The sequence below is a fragment of the Ictidomys tridecemlineatus genome, unplaced genomic scaffold (assembly GCF_052094955.1).
Source record: "Ictidomys tridecemlineatus isolate mIctTri1 unplaced genomic scaffold, mIctTri1.hap1 Scaffold_61, whole genome shotgun sequence".
In the NCBI taxonomy this organism is placed as follows: domain Eukaryota; kingdom Metazoa; phylum Chordata; class Mammalia; order Rodentia; family Sciuridae; genus Ictidomys; species Ictidomys tridecemlineatus.
In genome coordinates, this window is record NW_027524175.1 from 1,201,008 (window position 1) to 1,218,454 (window position 17,447).

Genomic DNA, 17,447 nt, shown 5'->3' on the forward strand with positions numbered 1-17,447 from the left:
ACGACCCTCCTGCTATTCCACCAAGACAGCCTCCTCCCCCAAAGATAAAACCCAGAGTTCCTGTTCCTACCAGTGCATTTAATGGACTTCTGCATAGTCCACCTCCACCTCCGCCAACAGATCCTCTTCCTGATACCCCTCCACCAGTTCACCTTCGACCTCCAGAACACTTTATAAACTGTCTGTTTAATCTTCAGCCACCTCCACTGGGACATCTTCACAGAGATCCAGACTGGCTCAGAGACATTAGAACATGTCCAAATTCACCAAGCACTCCTCCTAGCACACCCTCTCCAAGGGTACCATGTCGATGCTATCACAACAGTCTTGCTCATCCTCAAGCTCCCCCTGTTCCACCAAGGCAGAATTCAAGCCCTCACCTACCAAAACTTCCACCAAAGACTTACAAGTGAGAGTTTTCACATCCCCCATTGTACAGACTGTCTATGGTAGAAAATGCAGAAACTCCTCAATGACCTTAGCCATATGTAGTCATTGACACTGGAATAATATTTGTAAAGCTTTTTTTTAAAAAAATTTATTCAAAAAGGCATAGTATTTTAGTTTTTTTGGTTTTTGTTTTTTGTTTTTACAAATAATGCTCTTCAGAAATGCTACTGATCAAATAAGCTTTTAAGAATTGGAAAGATAAAATACAAAAGTCCTTTACCAATAACCTCAGGTGATCAGTTGCATTGCCTTGTCTTGGATCCTCAGTGCTGCCAAAAGGCCAGTATAATGAGTTTATATTTGCACTGTAGACTCTGCTAAAATATGGTTTAAAGTGACTTTGTTTGCACTGAAAGGGGATAGTGTTTTTGTGGAATTTTTCAAATTTGAGTAATAGAGGCCTTTTTTTTAAGGTAATGAATTTACACAAATATAGAGGTGTATGGTGTTACTGATTTTTAAATCTCTTTGACCATCTTCTGGAAGGTTTTTACTTGTAGTTTTTACATCTAGGAGAATTGTGAATAACACCCACTGTTCTTAAATTCTTTAATGCCATGTCTTAAATGCCAGTATTTGCTGCTGAAGACAAAAATGAAATGTGTAATGAAAATAATAGAGTGCACTGTGTATATTATTTTGTCAAAATGTAAACAAAGAATACATAACCCAATTATAGAGGAAACAAAGGGCATGTATCTCATTCAGATGTGCCTTTTGTTTTTGCAAAAAGTTGCCTATTGCTTTGGAACACAAAGTTAATATGCCATGTATGTACAGTTTTGTTTATATTGTATATTTAAAGATAATGTTAATAACCTATATACATTTAAATGACTTGAGGTCTATAATACAATCTGCTACTTTACTAATTCATATGTTCAGAGGAAAAGTTCTTATGGCATAGGAACCAACTGCCTTGCCTTCAAAACCTAGTGACTTTCTCTATAAATCTTGTGTTAACTGAAATTTTTTAAAAATATTTTTTTAGATTGGTAATATTTAAACCAGCAAATACTTAATGCTTTATTAAACTTTTTAATCAGAAGCGAGTAAAACTTTTATTTGCCATTTGGATACCTTCGCTCAAAGTGATGAAAAGTATGTTATGTGATAGGCTGTAGCAGTGGTTGTAAAGTAGCCAAAAGCCACATTCTTTATTTACTGGTCTGTGGCCTTTTACTGTGCTTTGTATCAGAGTTCTTAACAAGATTAATTAAATCACCTCAGTCTTAATTTTTAAAAGACTTTTTAAGAAATGTGTTTTCATTGTAAAGAACAAGGGGATATTAGAGTACTGTAGATATATGTATACACACATTGAGTTATTTCATGCAACTTAAAACTACATAATCCCAAATAATTTATATGATGTAAATTTTAGAGGGATTAAAAAAAATTTAACTGGTAAATGCAAGCTGCAAGTTTCCAGCAATCCTTTTTATGCATTCATACGGAAAAAGTAGGAGCACACTTGGAAACTTCCTGAGAAAGATAATAGACACCTTTGGTAAGCTGCCTGGATTTAAGGTAACTACAGTATGAGTCAATCTCTAACCACGTATAAATGCTCCAGTGTTTGCTTTGTTTTTTCACAGATCGGATTATATTAGTTTTATCTGGGAAAGTGACTTAAACTAGCTGTTCCTCAAACCAGGCGCATTTTACAGGAGAAGGAATGGAAGAGGGCGGTTAGTGCTGGGTTACACCCAAGGTGCTGCAGCCTTCTGGGCTTTGTTGACTTGCGCACACGCGAGGTGCCAAGTCCGCCACTAGGAGGCGCGGGCCCCTCTCAAGGCTTGGCCTGAGAGCGGCGCACAGATGAGTCGTCACTAAGCGAGCGGCACCCTTTAGCCGGCAGAGATGGCGGCTGCTGTGGAGTCGGTGGTGGAGGGTCCCCTGCGGAGCTTTGTGAGAGTTCTGGAGAAGCGGGATGGGACTACGACTGCAGCAGTATGACTCCGGTGGTGTGGGTTGCATTGTTTGGGACGCTGCCATTGTGCTCTCTAAATACTTGGAAACGCCGGGGTTTTCCGGAGACGGGGCCCAAGTGTTGAGCCGGCGGTCGGTGCTGGAGTTGGGCTCAGGCACCTGGGCGGTGGGACTCATGGCTGCTACCCTCAGGTAAGAATTGAAGGGAGGGGACATCGCTTTGCTTTGAAACTCATATTGCCAGTTACCCACCCTGTGCTTACCCCTCAATCAACGTTATTTTATAGGGCAGATGTTGTGGTCACCGATCTTGAGGAATTGCAAGACTTGCTGAAGATGAATATTAATATGAACAAACATCTTGTCACTGGTTCTGTTAAAGCCAAGGTACTGAAATGGTTTGTATGGCCTTTCAGCTTGTTTTAAAATAACAATTCATAGTTTGTTTTAAATTGTATCTCTTTAAAGCCATGATAATACGAAATGAACTTATTGGCTCTTGCTTATAAAGCAAGAGTATTTTAAATTATTAACAGTTTAAAATACTTGTTTGCCATTTTGAAGGGGGGAAGAAATAGAAGACTTTCCTTCTCCACCAGACTACATACATACTGATGGCTGACTGCATATACTACGAGGAGGTAAATGTTCAGTGAGTGAAATCTCTCTAATCGATTAACTGTTTTTTGTATTCTGAAACTACATTTCTTCACATTTTAACATCTCTGAATTCAGATATTTGTCTATGGTTGATAGATGGTTGTAGCAAAAAAAAAACAAAAGTCACAAGAGACTATGTATATACATTCATATATACCTGCAAATCATGTTTAGAAGAGTGTTATATGCATTTTATTAGAGGCTTCTTCAAAAGTTTTAAAGGATTTTACCACTTGGATCTGTTATGAAAAGCTATGATAACCTTTTTTAAAAAAAAAAAACTTTTTTGGGGATGGCAGACATTAGGGGGGCTGTAGATCAAATCCAGGGCCTTACACATGTGAGTGCTGTACTACTGAGCTACATCTCCAGCCCTAAAATCACCCCTTAGCCTCCCACCTCTGCCCTTAGTTGTTCCCAATGAAATGTTTCACCAGGAGAATTAAGTTGCATTTTTAAAAAAATTCATGGTTTTGTGGCAAGATTTACTAGATCAAATATTTTTCTTTTTTCTTTTCTTTTTTTGGAACTAGGGATTGAACTCAGGGGCACATGACCAACTAAGCCATATTCCCAGCCCTATTTTGTATTTTATTTAGAGACAGGGTCTCATTGAGTTGCTTAGCGCCTTGCTATTGCTGAGCCTGGCTTTGAACCCAGGATCCTTTTGTCTCAATCTCCCAAACTGCTGGGATTACAGGCATGTGCCACTGCAATATTTTTCTTTAAATATTGGTTTATGATAGCATTGTGGGTATCATTTATATTTAAAATAATGAGCATTGAGCCAATCCATGTTCAAGTTAAGTTCAGATTTACTTTTGTAGGAAAAATTGTTGATTGTTTAAATCCTACATTAAATTAGAGTAAGTGAAATTACTTTTAAGAGTGAAATCAACACTATTTGTTTATTTCCATGGGAACTTCAAAACACAGTCACTTGAATTCTTTTTCTGAAAACTGTAGTATAATAATTAATTTTTAAAAAATTTTTTACATGTTGATGGACTTTATTTTATTCATTTATTTTGATGCGGTGCTGAGAATTGAACCCAGTGCCTCATTCATGCTAAGCAAGTGCTCTACCACTGAGCCACCACCCAGGCCAATAATTAATTATTAAGAGGAGTTTACCAATCATTATTAGAAAATGTTAACTACATGTACTTTGTTGTATTGATTCAAAAATTAATAATAGGGGAATTAATCCTTTTACTCCCCTAACCTTCTCTTAATAGAAAATTTTTGAAGTCATGAAATACGTTTTTCTTTTATAGTCTTTGGAACCATTGCTGAAAACACTGAAAGATCTCAGTGGTTCTAAAACTTGTATCATATGTTGCTATGAACAACGTACAATGGGGAAAAATCCAGAAATTGAGAAAAAATATGTTGAGGTAAGGACTATAGATCTATCTTTGTAGTGAGTACCCTTCAGGGAGGCTATATATGACTAATCTAGTATTTTATGGCAATTTTGGAGATTTGGACAATCTGTTTGTATGAACCCAGCCAGTAGGGGACTCTTTAAAATCCACTATTCCACAAAGCCCATCCCCATTTTCTATTCTCATCCTTTATTTTTTATCTAATTAGTTGATATTGTATCTACAGAACCGTGTAAAATAATAATGGTGACACTGTCTTTTCTGAGAAAGTTTTTAATATTTCTTAATTGTTGGCTGTGGGGAACATATCAGTGATACATATAGTGCTTTTAGAGAATTTATGATAGAGGGGCTGGGGTTGTGGCTCAGTGGTAGAGTGCTCGCCTAGCATGCATGAGGCACTGAGTTCTATCCTCAGCACCATATAAATGTAAAATAAAGATATTGTGTGCACCTAAAACTTAAAAATAAATATTTTTAAAAAGAGAATTCATGATAGAAATGAGGAGGTGATAAATTTGTACTTCTCTGTTTTTCTCTACATTTTTATGAAACCTCTGACCTACATACCTGTTTTTAGGGACTTAATTAATAGAAAGATTCACAGGAAGTTGCAAATGTAGTACATAGCTATTTTTGGTACAGGGGATTGAACTCAGGGGCACTCAACCACTGAGCCACATCCCCAGTCCTGTTATGTATTTTATTTAGAGATAGGGTCTCATTGAGCTGCTTAACCTGTCGCCATTGCTGAGGCTGGTTTTGAACTTGAGATCCTCCTGTCTTGGTCTCCTGAGCCGCTGGGATTACAGGCATGCCCCACTGCACCCAATACATAACATCTTACGTATCTTTTAATCTTTTTCCCCCAGTGGTGACCCAGGCCCTTTTTATGGGCAAAAATTCATCCCATTACAAGTAAATCTTTTTGTACATCTGTATAGCTCTGCAACTTTTGTCTGCTGATGGACTGCTTTGGTTAATGAGAAAACAAGAATATGACTGCCTCAGATAATATATGATAAATTTTTAAAAATTTTTTTTGTAGTAATAGATGTAGATGTATTTTTATTTATTTTTTTCATCAGTGCTAAGGATTGAACCCAGTTCCTTACTCATGCTAGGCAAGTGTTCTGCCACTGAGCTACAGCCTCAGCCTTCATGTTTTTCCTGAATATGAAGAATGTTACTGAGCTTTTGGGACTCTTAATTAATTTTTTATATAGTTAAAATAATTTTTATTGAGGTAAAACATAGTTAAATGCATATATATCAAGCACTCAGCCACATAATTACTACCCAGCATAAAAATATACATTTCTAAGACCTCAGAAGGTTTCCACAGTGCCCCTTCCTAATCAGTATTCCTACAAAGATAGCCACCATTGTACCTTCTTTATCACAGGTCTGTTCATATTATTGAGTTTAAAGTATATCTGTTAAATTTATAGCTGCTTCAGCTAGACTTTGATTTTGAAAAAATTCCCTTGGAAAAACATGATGAAGAGTATCGAAGTGAAGATATTCATATTATATACATCAGAAAGAAAAAATCAGTAAGTACATTCCCAGTTCTTCATCTTCTGAGGATATTTCATCATCTGGTCACTGTTTCTTGGCTTATGTGTGGTCAAGGCCTTGATTTTGATGTGGTAAAACAGCTATGACTCTTCAATGAACTCAGGCATTGACTCAGGATTAAGATCACTTATCTGTCTTGCCTTTGGTTCTTGTTCTAAGTAAGGCAGGCTTTTTGTTTTCTTTCATGCTGTGCTGGGGATTGAAGTCAGGGTCTTGCATGTGGAAGGAAGCACTCTACCACTCAACTAAACCTCCAGCCCAGCAGGCTTTTTTTTAATATAGCTTTGTAATGGGATGTGTTAGTAAGCAGCAGTTAATGTAACAATGCCTGAGGTAACAACTTAAAAAGAGGAAAAGTTTATTTTGGCTCACATTTCTAGTCTGTAATCCTTTTGCTCCATTGCCTTATGACAAGGCAGTATGTCATGACAGAGAAAGCCCAATCACCTCATAGCTGGGAAGGAAAAGGAAAGAAAGAGGAAAGGGCAGAGTCCTATGGAAAACACATCCCCGATGACCAGAAGACCTCCCCCACAAGGTTTCATCTCGAAAGATTTCACTTCCTCCTTTAATATATGGGCCCTTTGGAGACACTAATTCAGACTATAGCATTGGGCATTAACCCAGACAGGTGACTTAGCTCTTTATATTGTAGTTTCTCTTAACTCAGATTTTAAAATGCCAGTTCATACTTTTGTGAACTTTCTTCAGTCATTCAAATTATTTTTAACAAAGTAAAATGTAATCAGATCTGGGGCTGAGGATGTGGCTCAAGCGGTAACGCGCTTGCCTGGCATATGTACAGCCCGGGTTCAATCCTCAGCACCACATACAAACAAAGATGTTGTGTCCGCCGAGAACTAAAAAATAAATATTTAAAAATTCTCTCTCTCTCTCACTCTCTCTTTAAAAAAAATAGACCAATCTGTTTATAAAGAAAAATGCACCTAATTAAATAGAATTCATTTTTTTTAGTTGTACATAATACCTTTATTTTATTTATTTATTTTTATGTGGTGCTGAGGATCGAACCCAGGGCCTTGCACATCCAAGGCGAGCACTCTACCCCTGAGCCGCAACCCCAGCCCTAGAATTCATTTTTGTTCCCCTTGTTTGGTGCTTCCTTTACATGATATAACAATCACATTTTATGCAAGTTGCATCTGTGACACCTACAGTTTTTAACTTGTACAACTGTATCTCATCTATTTTGTAACTCCAGCACCTTTTATAAATGTGACAAAAATTTTAAAATGTTTTATGCCTTAAAGTATCCAGTTTTTGATTTTGGTACTGGGGATTGAACCCAGACAGATGTTGCTGAGCTACTAGTCTTTTTTTTTTTTTTTTTGAGACATGGTCTCATCAAGTTGCTCAGGCTGACTGCAAACTTGTGATCCTCCTGCCTCAGCCTTCCAAGTCACTGGAATTACAGGCGTCCATCATCACAGCCAGCTAAGGGATTCAGTTTTAACTAAAGCATTATACAGTTTTACAAGTAGAAATTTTTGAGGCATAAAGATTTTGGGTTCCTAAATATATATATTTGGTACCAGGGATTGAACTCAGGGGCACTCAACCACTGAGCCACATGCCCAGCCCTATTTTGTATTTTATGTAGAGACAGGGTCTCACTGAATTGCTTAGCACCTCGCTGTTGCTGAGGCTGGCATTGAACTCACAATCCTTCTCTTGCCCCAGCCTCCTAAGCTGCTTGGATTATAGGAGTGTGCCACAACGCCTTGCTTCATTTTTTTTAATTGATAATAATTCCCATACCATGAAATTCACCTTTTTGAAGTATACAATTCAGTATAAATATATTCACAGAACAAAGTTTTCATCTTTCTCAAAAGAAACTCCATACCATTAGCAGTCACTCATTTCTCCCCAGTCTCTAGCCCCTGGCAGTCACTAACCTCTATTTCTATTTATCTGCCTATTGTGCTCATGTCATGAATTATTCACATTATATGGTCTCTTACGTCTAGCTTCTTTACTCAACACAGACAGTGTTTTCAAGGTTTATCCATATTGTGGCATGCTTTTACTCTTATGTCTAAAAAATATTTATTTGTATGAATGTGTACATCTTGTCCATCCATTCATCATTTGGTGGCATTTTACTTTTTCAGTCTTTAGCTGTAATGAGTGGTGTTGCTGTGAACATTTATGTAGAAGTTTTTTTTGTGTGAGCATCTTTTCAGATCTCTTAGGTATATGCCTGGAGTGGTATTGCTTGGTTATATGGGAACTCTGTGTTTAACATTTTAAGGAATTGACAAACTGTATTCCTAAGCCATTGTCCATCGTTTTAACTACAGCCATCTTAGGAGGTGTGAAATAGGATCTTGTGTTTGTTTGTTTGTGGGGGGGTGTGCTTGGGATTGAACTCAGGGCCACTCAGTCACTGAGCCACATCCACAACCCTATTTTGCATTTTATTTAGAGACAGGGTCTCATTGAGTTGCTTACCACCTCGCTGTTGCTGAGGCTGGCTTTGAACTTGCAGTTCTCCTATCTGTCTCCTGAGCTGCTGGGATTACAGGCATGCGCCACTGCCCCCGGCAGATCTTATGTTTTTTATTTTCATTTCCCTAATAACTAAAGATTAAAGATGTTGAATATCTTGTCTCACTTGACAAGATATCATTGACCCATTTTCAAATTGAGTTATTTGTCTTTTCATTAAGTCTAAGAGAACATTTTGGATACTGAACATCAGATGTTCAATTTGCAAAATACTCTCTCCTATTCTGCAGGTTGTCTTTCTTGTTTTGGTATTATATCTTTTATATCAAAAAGGTTTTGAATTTTGATAATGTCCAGTATATCTTTTTTTTTTCCTTAGTTGCTTGCAGCTTTAATATGTGTCAGCTTAAAACTTTCTAAACATTATACTTGGTTATTCATTTGACTTTCATTTAGCCACTGCTGGGCATATTGCTTAGTATTAAGTACTCCATAAATAGTTGGTGAACTTTTTTTTTTCTTATAGAAATTGCCGTCATGAAACTTTTAGTCATCTTACCCAAACCTCTAACAACCTGGGTAAGCTAAAGATGTGAATGAAGCATGTGAATACAGCATGGGAAGATTGTGTTTACAGATTTTTCCAGCATGTCCTTAGAGGTCTGATATATGGATGACAACCACCATGGTCTGCCTGCAATATGAAAAATGACTGCCTGCCTTTCAGTGGGCCTGAAATCCATCTTAGGTTTACTTAGCCTCAGCATTAAGTTCTGCTTAAAAGAAATATTGAGATCAGTTACTCAAATAAAAACTGGTATTAGGATTAGGCTAAAATTTGCCAAAAGTAAATAGTGAAGCAACATGGTTGATTTGACACATTTTCAGGAAACTAGAGGTAAACTGATGCAATTTTTAGAAGTATATCACTATCGAATAATTTTCTAAATTCAAACCAGTAAACATTAGTTTGCCTTGGGAATAAGTAAATTTTAAATATTTCACTTTTACATAATTAGGCAATAGTTTTGTCTTTTGCTTCATATGGTATCTTTAATGCTTAATTGTCCTTTTACTTAAAAAACAAAACTATTGTCTTGTATACTTACATTTACCAAAGTTTTATTCTTTTCAAATAAATATGTAAGTACTCTAAATAGTGAACATTATTATAATTATTTACAAAGAAGAAAAAGTAAGAGATTAGGGAAACAAAAGGTACCTTTACAAAATTTTTCATTTGGGAATGGAGTGAGAATGGAAAGCCCAGTTCCAGGGTTATTCACTGGTATAGCTCATGCATTTTTCTTTGTGATTGTCTTCCAGGAAAATCTGGTTTAAGAACACTGGTATTAAGTTAACTTGTTTACATGAAACAGTAAAAGATTATTGCGTAACTACAAAAAAATGTAGTTGTATACATATCTATCAAATTATTTTTATGCTGTGTCATTTCTATTTCGTGTTATGATAATCTTCAGCACACATGGACTGAAAGTCAAGGACTTCCATTACACTGGTTCCAGAGTGGTGACCAGATGAAATTCTGGTATTTACCGGCATTGGTGCTAGATGTCACATTTTATGTGTTAAAATAAACATTGATTTTGAGACCCTGTGACTTTGTGAATGTTTCAGAAATAGCTTTAAAGAAAATAAACATCTAAAGCAGGTGACTGCCTTCCAGAAAGAGCAAAAACAGCCCTGTTTAGAGACTTTGAGGATCAAAGCAAAGGAAATAGTTCTCTCCTTTCAGGCTTACTTTAGTCTTTAAAGTTTGCTTTGTTTTTTGTCAGAATACTTTGTTCATATTGCCCTAGCATTTCATTGAGCACTTTTTCCCCCTAGGCAGTTCGTGTAACCTAAATGTGTGATGCTTTTGGTAGTTACAGATAGCACTATCTATCATTAGTGAGGTCTTAGGACAAATGACAACTTTCTGGCTTGTTCCAAAATATTATGGAATTGTGAAGATAAACTTGACGTTGACTGTAGTAGTCTAGCTGGATTTCTCACATCCCTTTTCATCTTCCAATTTTTATGCCCTCCTTTCTTCACTGTGGTTTTTAATTTATAGTGTTTGTGAGTCTTTGGCATGAAGTGTACCCATAGATTTACTATATGAAAGCCCAGTTCCTTTATCTCAAAAACGTGCTATTTATAGTCTAAAACTTTCTGAGTGAATCAGACTGAAGTCAGCTTCCACACAAATTTGCTGAAATCATCCCTGCTTGCCTTCCCTGCCTTGCTAGTACCACCCCTTTACTTATCACTTGCATAATAAATCACTTGCATACTTTCATCTCATTGTATTTCTGGGGAATTTACCTAAGGCACTGACAATAAAAGTGATTTGTAACAAAATCAAATGGGATTTCCCCCATCCCATTCTGAAATATCAACATTGGCATCATAACATGCCAGTTCCACAAGATCAAATAGCCACTAGTGTCAGTACCAATGAGTACTGCAGAGAGCTTACTGTAGAGAGCTTACTGAGGGCTACCAATTGAAAGAACTTGCTCTATCACCAACTATCATGGAAGCCTTGGGAGAATTTCCCTCTTGGAGGAATACAGTGTTTGGGAATGAGGTTTAGTCCTTTAGATTCTCCATTGTGTGGGGGAGGAAACAATGTATCTGCACTCAGAAACCATAGGAAGGATGCCTGAGGCAATACTCAAGATTCAAGATGATTGTAACAAGGGAAGACCAACATTTTCTCCTCTGTTTGGATTTATCCAGATTAACTCAGTTGTTTTATTCCAGGGCATGGAGACAGAATTGGAGGGGTGATGTGGGCACTGTGTAGCAGTTGGACTCTGTCAGCCTGAGGATTGATCCAGAATTGATCCATGAGCTGGGAGCTAGAAAGCTTCTACAACAGCATAATTTGGAGCTGGGGGTTAGCTGCAGCAAACGAATGAGGTATGATGCCACTACCTGGGGGTCAGCTACCATATAGCTAACTGTCCGTCTCAAGGCACAGCTAGTGACTGGGGAAACAGCTCAAGAACAAGCCAGGAGGGCAAGAGGGGTTGCCACTGTGCACATTGGAACCCATAAACCACTTAAGAGTGCTGTTGGAGCCAATTAGGGAAAGGGCTACAATCCACAGTAAGGCATTATTTCTCAAACCAGGTTGCATGAGAGATCACTTGTAAAATTGAAAGCCACAAAATCCATACTCAAGCCCCATCCCAATCCAAGGAAGTTAGAGGTGTGGTATTGTTGCTAAAGGACTCCAGATAGTTTTAAAATTTAGCCTAAATGAAACCATTGCAATAAGGAAACCTCTTTTAGCCAGGGAAGACAGCAGAGAGTATATAAAAATGAAATCATCTGTGGTTAGAGTAGGCATATGCTGCATAAAGAGGAAAAACTTTGATTTATAATTGTCTATGAAATAGGAGACTTAAAAATAGGAATGAGCTTTAGAAAGTGAAATGGACTATTAAAATGCCTAAAAATTTAGAGAATTTAGCCAAGAAGGTAAAGGTGATGCTACTCAAGAGGAAAGGGTGATCCAACAGTTGGAAAAAGAAAACTGTCACAGGTTTATTCTCCAAAGACTTGAGTCTTTCTACTAGCTGTAACTTTAAAGACCTTTGAGGTTGTGTAGCTTTGCATCTTAACCTGCTGCAGTTTCTAACCAAGTGTCTGTGAATCATGTTAGGTGAATTTGAAGTTAGGTTACTTTTAAGAAGTATTGATAATCCATAATGTTAGTGGGATTTTTTTTATATCACACACCTTTTCAATTTTTTTACCCCTTTTCTTGAAAATTTCCTTGTTCAGTGACATTACATATGATATTAACTTAGATTTTGGATATTAAAGAGTCATAGAAGTATAACTTGTTCTGAAGGTTCCCTGTAGATGGCATTACTTCTCTTTGTGTTTAACAGTTTATAGGAAGGAAGTTGTAAAAATAGAATCTATTTTGAATTAATCACAGTTAGATTTTTTTAAGGTGAACTAAATTTGTTTTTTTTTAATAAGCCTATTATGAGCTCCTTTCAGAAGATAACATGGATCACTTTCTTATAAAATTATATTTGGCGTGTGTGTGTGTGTGTGTGTGTGTGTTTATTTTAGTTGTAGATGGACAGAATACCTTTATTTTATTTATTTTTTAAGAGTGGTACTGAGAATCAAACCCAGTGCCTCACATATGCTAGCTATGCTAGCTATGCTAGCTCTACAACTGAGCTACCACCCAAGCCTCTATTTTTGTTTCATTTTGATACGTTTGAATGTCTTTCATAAAGGTACATGAATTACAATTCATTAAACATTTTATCTGCTACTGATATCTTCTGTAAGAGGGATATATGCTTTTTTTTTTGTTGTTGTTGTTCTGGGGATTGAACCCAGGGGCACTCAACCACTGAGCCACATCCCCAGCCCTGTTTTGCATTTTATTTATAGACAGGGTCTCACCAAGTTGCTTAGGACCTTGCTAAGTTGCTGAGGCTGGCTTTGAACTTGTGATCCTCTTGCCTCAGCTTCCCAGGTATACAGGCATTTAAGAGGCTAAATTAGTTCAAGTGAACCTTTGAAAAAATTAAATTCACCTTGAAAATACCTTTTACATAATACATGGTTTTACATCTGAGGACTTGAAACTTCTAATTAATTTTAATTAGTTTTTCAAATCAGTGTTCCTTTCTCATTAGAGTAGCACTTTTACATCAAAAGACTGAAGCCCTGTCTTTGGTTATCTCACAATCCTATAATCTTAGGTCAGCTATTTGCCTTTTGGGATTTTTCTCCTCAAGAAACATTGGGATTTGAAAGTATTTTTGATTTGTTTGATAACAAACATTATAAAAGTAGAATATCCAGATTTTATACCATAGAGACCTAATACAAATACAGGGGGGAAAATATGCCAACAAAGCTTACTGAAAAGTAAGCAATGGAAAATGAAATGTTTTTACTTTTCATTATTTTAGATAGAAAAGCAGTAAGATTTTCAAACTATTTCCAATAGTTAAGTTTAACTATCAGGGATTAGAGTTAAGACACTGTCTTAAGTTCTCATGTGTTGATGGAGTTCTGTAAATACCTAGGAAGTATTCATCAATTGTGAGATACTCTTAAGTAATTTACTACTAATAGCAAGATATGATAGTTTGCAAATAATAGATTTAAAATATGCTATATTGAGTTATCTGCATGATAATCTTTTTCTCATATTCATTCTGAAAACTGCATGGCAGAGGGTAGGCCCTAAGACCAGATTATCTGGATTTGAATCCCAGTTCTAACATTTACTAGCTGTGTTAGCTAGGGAAACTTACTTAAACTCTCTGTGCCTTATTTTCCTCATGTGTAAGTTGAGGATCATAATAGTATCTATATCATGCAATGCCATGGGGGTTAAATTAGTTTAATACATGTAGTCCATGAAGATACTTAGCACACAGTAAGTTCAATAAATGTGATTAGAGTAGGGGTACAATTACAGGGAGAATTTGGAAAATGCCAATTGATTTTATTTGTTGCAGTGTGAAATATGGGCATCTTTTTCAGAATATAGGATGCATGTAAACATTCCTTTCTGTTAGGAGAGGAAACTGGGATAAAGGAAGATTGAGAACACTGTTCCACCATACAGTTATTTGAACAAGTATGCAGTTTTAGAAAGAGGAAAATATGGTAGAAATGAATCATTGTTTACCCTTAATTTTTTTTTTTTACAATTTTAAAGCAAGTGCCATGAGCATTCAAAAGCCAAGGACCAAAGAAATTACCTTCTTTAGGGGCTGGGGTTGTGGCTCAGTGGTAGAGTGCTTTCCTAGCATGCACGAGGCACTGGGTTCAATCCTCAGCACCACATAATGTAAAATAAAGATATTGTGTCCACCTAAAACTTAAGAATAAATATTTTTAAAAAAAAGAAAGAAAGAAATTACCTTCTTTAAATAGGGAGTCGGGGTGTGCTGGCTGGAGCTTCAATATTAACATTCTATTGACCCCAACCCTTAGCCAATTCTGCCTTCTAGTTCTTATCCCTGTTAAACCTGAGAGCAGTTAGGTAGCAAGTAATTAAAGTACAGCAGAAGGTCATATTTCTAAGGTCTATATAACAATATTTTCAGAGTTTAGATCTATTAATTATAAAGGAGCTTCATAGAAGTTGCTTTCGGATGAATGGTCTTTTACTATGTGTGTAATAAGTATGTGATAGGATGCAAAGTCTTAACTAATTCCTCGAGCTACCTATCAACAGACAACATGAGAAAACTTAAATTGCTCTGCAGTGTTAAGTAACACATATGCTCTACTACATATTAAACTTTCAAGCCTTTTTATTATCTACTGATAGAAAAGATCATTGTGAATACTAAACAGCTGGTCTTAATTTTAAAAATTCTTATTACATCTATTAACTTCTTTTGATAAAGAATCAATTCACCTTTTTTTTTAATATTCACAAGGATGAAAACATTGCTAGATACAGCTCAAGACATAAATGAGTAGTTAACAAATTTCTTTCAGGTTATTAGTTCTATTGAGCTACCTCTGGCAGTTGATTAAACTCTTGATGGGTCAGTACTTTCTTTTTTTTAATCTTTATTTTTATTTATTTATTTTTAATGTGGTTCTGAGGATCAAACCCAGTGCCTCGTACATGCTAGGCGAATGCTCTACTGCTGAGCTTCAACCCCAGCCCAAGTACTTTGAAATCTTCAGTAATTTTTCGAAGGTTAACTCATTTGTTAATCTACTTAAATTCCAGGCCCATATATTGGCTCATTATTGCTTAGATAAATCATTGTCAGAGTTATAGTTAAAGTACCAACAATACTGTATATCTACCATTCAATACTCGATATTGTTCTTTTAAAGAATGTGTTCTGAACTGGGTGCAGTGGTGCACACTATAATCCCACTGGCTCAGAAGGCTGAGGCAGGAAGATGGCAAGTTCAAGGCCAGCTTCAGCAACTTAGTGAACCCATCTCAAAAAATAAAAAAGGGCTAGGGATATAGCTCAATGGTAAAGTGCCCCTGGGTTAAAGACCAGTTAACCTCCCCCACCCCCAAAATAATGTGTTCTGAAAATCTGTTTGTACTGCATGTATAGAACAGTTTCATATTAAAGTGATCTAAATAAGAATAGCATGATTTATCCAAAGCTTAAATGAGAAGCTTTACACTTAGCATTCAGAATGAGTGTAAAGAATAATCTCATGCAATAGAACACAGGACTGATATCTAGAAACTTACAAACAGGACAAACAAGTTGAACATTCTCACAAGTAATAAATGTTTAACCAGAGAATGTTTTTGGATTTCAGTGACATTTATTGTGTAAGTATAATGATGTTCTTGTAAAATAGCTATCGTATTTCTAAATTTTGTTACAGGATTTTTTTTAATTGTTCAGAATTTGCTTTTTATTTTCAGGTATGTACTAGATACACATATTCAGTCTATTTACTCTCTGCCCTTATAAAATAAGTGTCTGGTTGCTAACCTAGGATTCCAAGGAACAGGAGCAAAATGGAGAGGTGTTGTATAGCTGGTAGGAACAGAATTCCCAGTTAACTCTGGAAGACAGTTCCATTTAAGTTCTAGATATGATCACCTTCCCTTTATGTACCCAAGCTTGAATAGTCTATTTTTCTCTAAAGAAAGCAGCTCACTTGATTACTACCTAATCTAGCTGTATTTCCTTAGGCCATTTAAACTCTTTGAATGCTCTCCTTTCTGTAAAGTGAGAATGGTACCTACTGACTAGCATTGTGACTATAGTTAAGCTAGGTAATGTATGGGAACAAAGGTAGGGAAGAAGGCAATCTCCCAACTGTTTCATTCTGAGACTTCAGACTGGTAAACTCTTGCAAGCTGGAGGGATACTTAAGACACTGTCCTAAGTAAGCGGCATATAACATGATCCAGGAAAACATAATCTTCAGTTGTCAAAAAGAAAGAGTTCCAAGTTAATAGCAGTGTGCCTGTTGTTTACTTTTATATCTCACTCAGATTTATTTATTTATTTATTTTGTTGGTCGGGGACATACTGGGGATTAAACCCAGGGTTGCTCTACCACTGAGTTTTTCCCCCAGGCTTTTTATTTTTTTATTTTGAGATACAGTCTCACTAAGTTGCTGAGGCTGGCCGGGAACTTGCAATCCTCCTGTCTCAGCCTCCCTAATAGCTAGGATTACAATTATGTACCACTAGGTCCAGCTCACCCAGATTTCTTCATTTTATCTTTTAGACTCCACCATTGTCACAGAAGAGAGTAAGCAGTCACAGGGGGAAAGAATCAAGAGGTTACTCTCATTAAAAAAAATCCTGTTTGACATCAATAATGTTTAGGACATTACTGGTTTGGTAGTTCACAGCAGAATGTACCAAAAAAGAGAAGTAGTCCACTTGTGAAAACATGTAGAGCCCAGTGTGGCAGACTTTTGGAGGCTTCAGAGGGCAGAACTTAGCAGAGAAGTTTCTGGAGACCTTTCAGAATACTTACATAAATGAACAAACAGCAAATGAAATGTAGTTCATTGTTGTTGCATTTTCTCCAGATTTAACTCAAAGCTAAGGTCCTATGTATAAAGAGTCTAGAACAACTTATATAAAATCCACAATATGGTTCTTTTCCCTTATCTCATTATCAAAGCCTCCCTCTATGGCTTCTCTGAAACTCAATGCTTTTTTTTCCCATTCCATTCAATCAACAGGCTCTATGCTAAGTATCAGGGATACACATCACTCTCTTGGATATTAGGGACAAATAAATCAATAAGATGTATCTCATATCCTTAAACTGTCCATTCACCCATAATAAGAGAGACATAGGAAAAAAATCATTGTGATTTTGGGATAATTGTAATAATAAAGATATAAAGAAGTTATAGTGGCAGTGCAAAGGAAGTATGGTCAATTTTACTTGAATGGTAAGGGAAGAGTTTATGGAGGAGACTTGTGCTGATATTTTTGAAGG

At 36.4% G+C, this 17,447-nt stretch overlaps 1 pseudogene across 1 annotated transcript in view; it reads left to right on the plus strand.

Moving 5' to 3' along the window:
• The first annotated feature begins 2,283 nt into the window (after nucleotides 1-2,283).
• The window catches only part of LOC144374196 (protein N-lysine methyltransferase METTL21D-like), a 28,548-nt pseudogene continuing 13,384 nt past the window's right edge, over nucleotides 2,284-17,447 (plus strand). Inside the window, exons 1-5 of the transcript XR_013433663.1 lie at nucleotides 2,284-2,574; nucleotides 2,670-2,780; nucleotides 2,947-3,023; nucleotides 4,320-4,439; nucleotides 5,882-5,986. The product of XR_013433663.1 is annotated as a protein N-lysine methyltransferase METTL21D-like (transcript). The remainder of the gene's footprint in view (nucleotides 2,575-2,669; nucleotides 2,781-2,946; nucleotides 3,024-4,319; nucleotides 4,440-5,881; nucleotides 5,987-17,447) is intronic.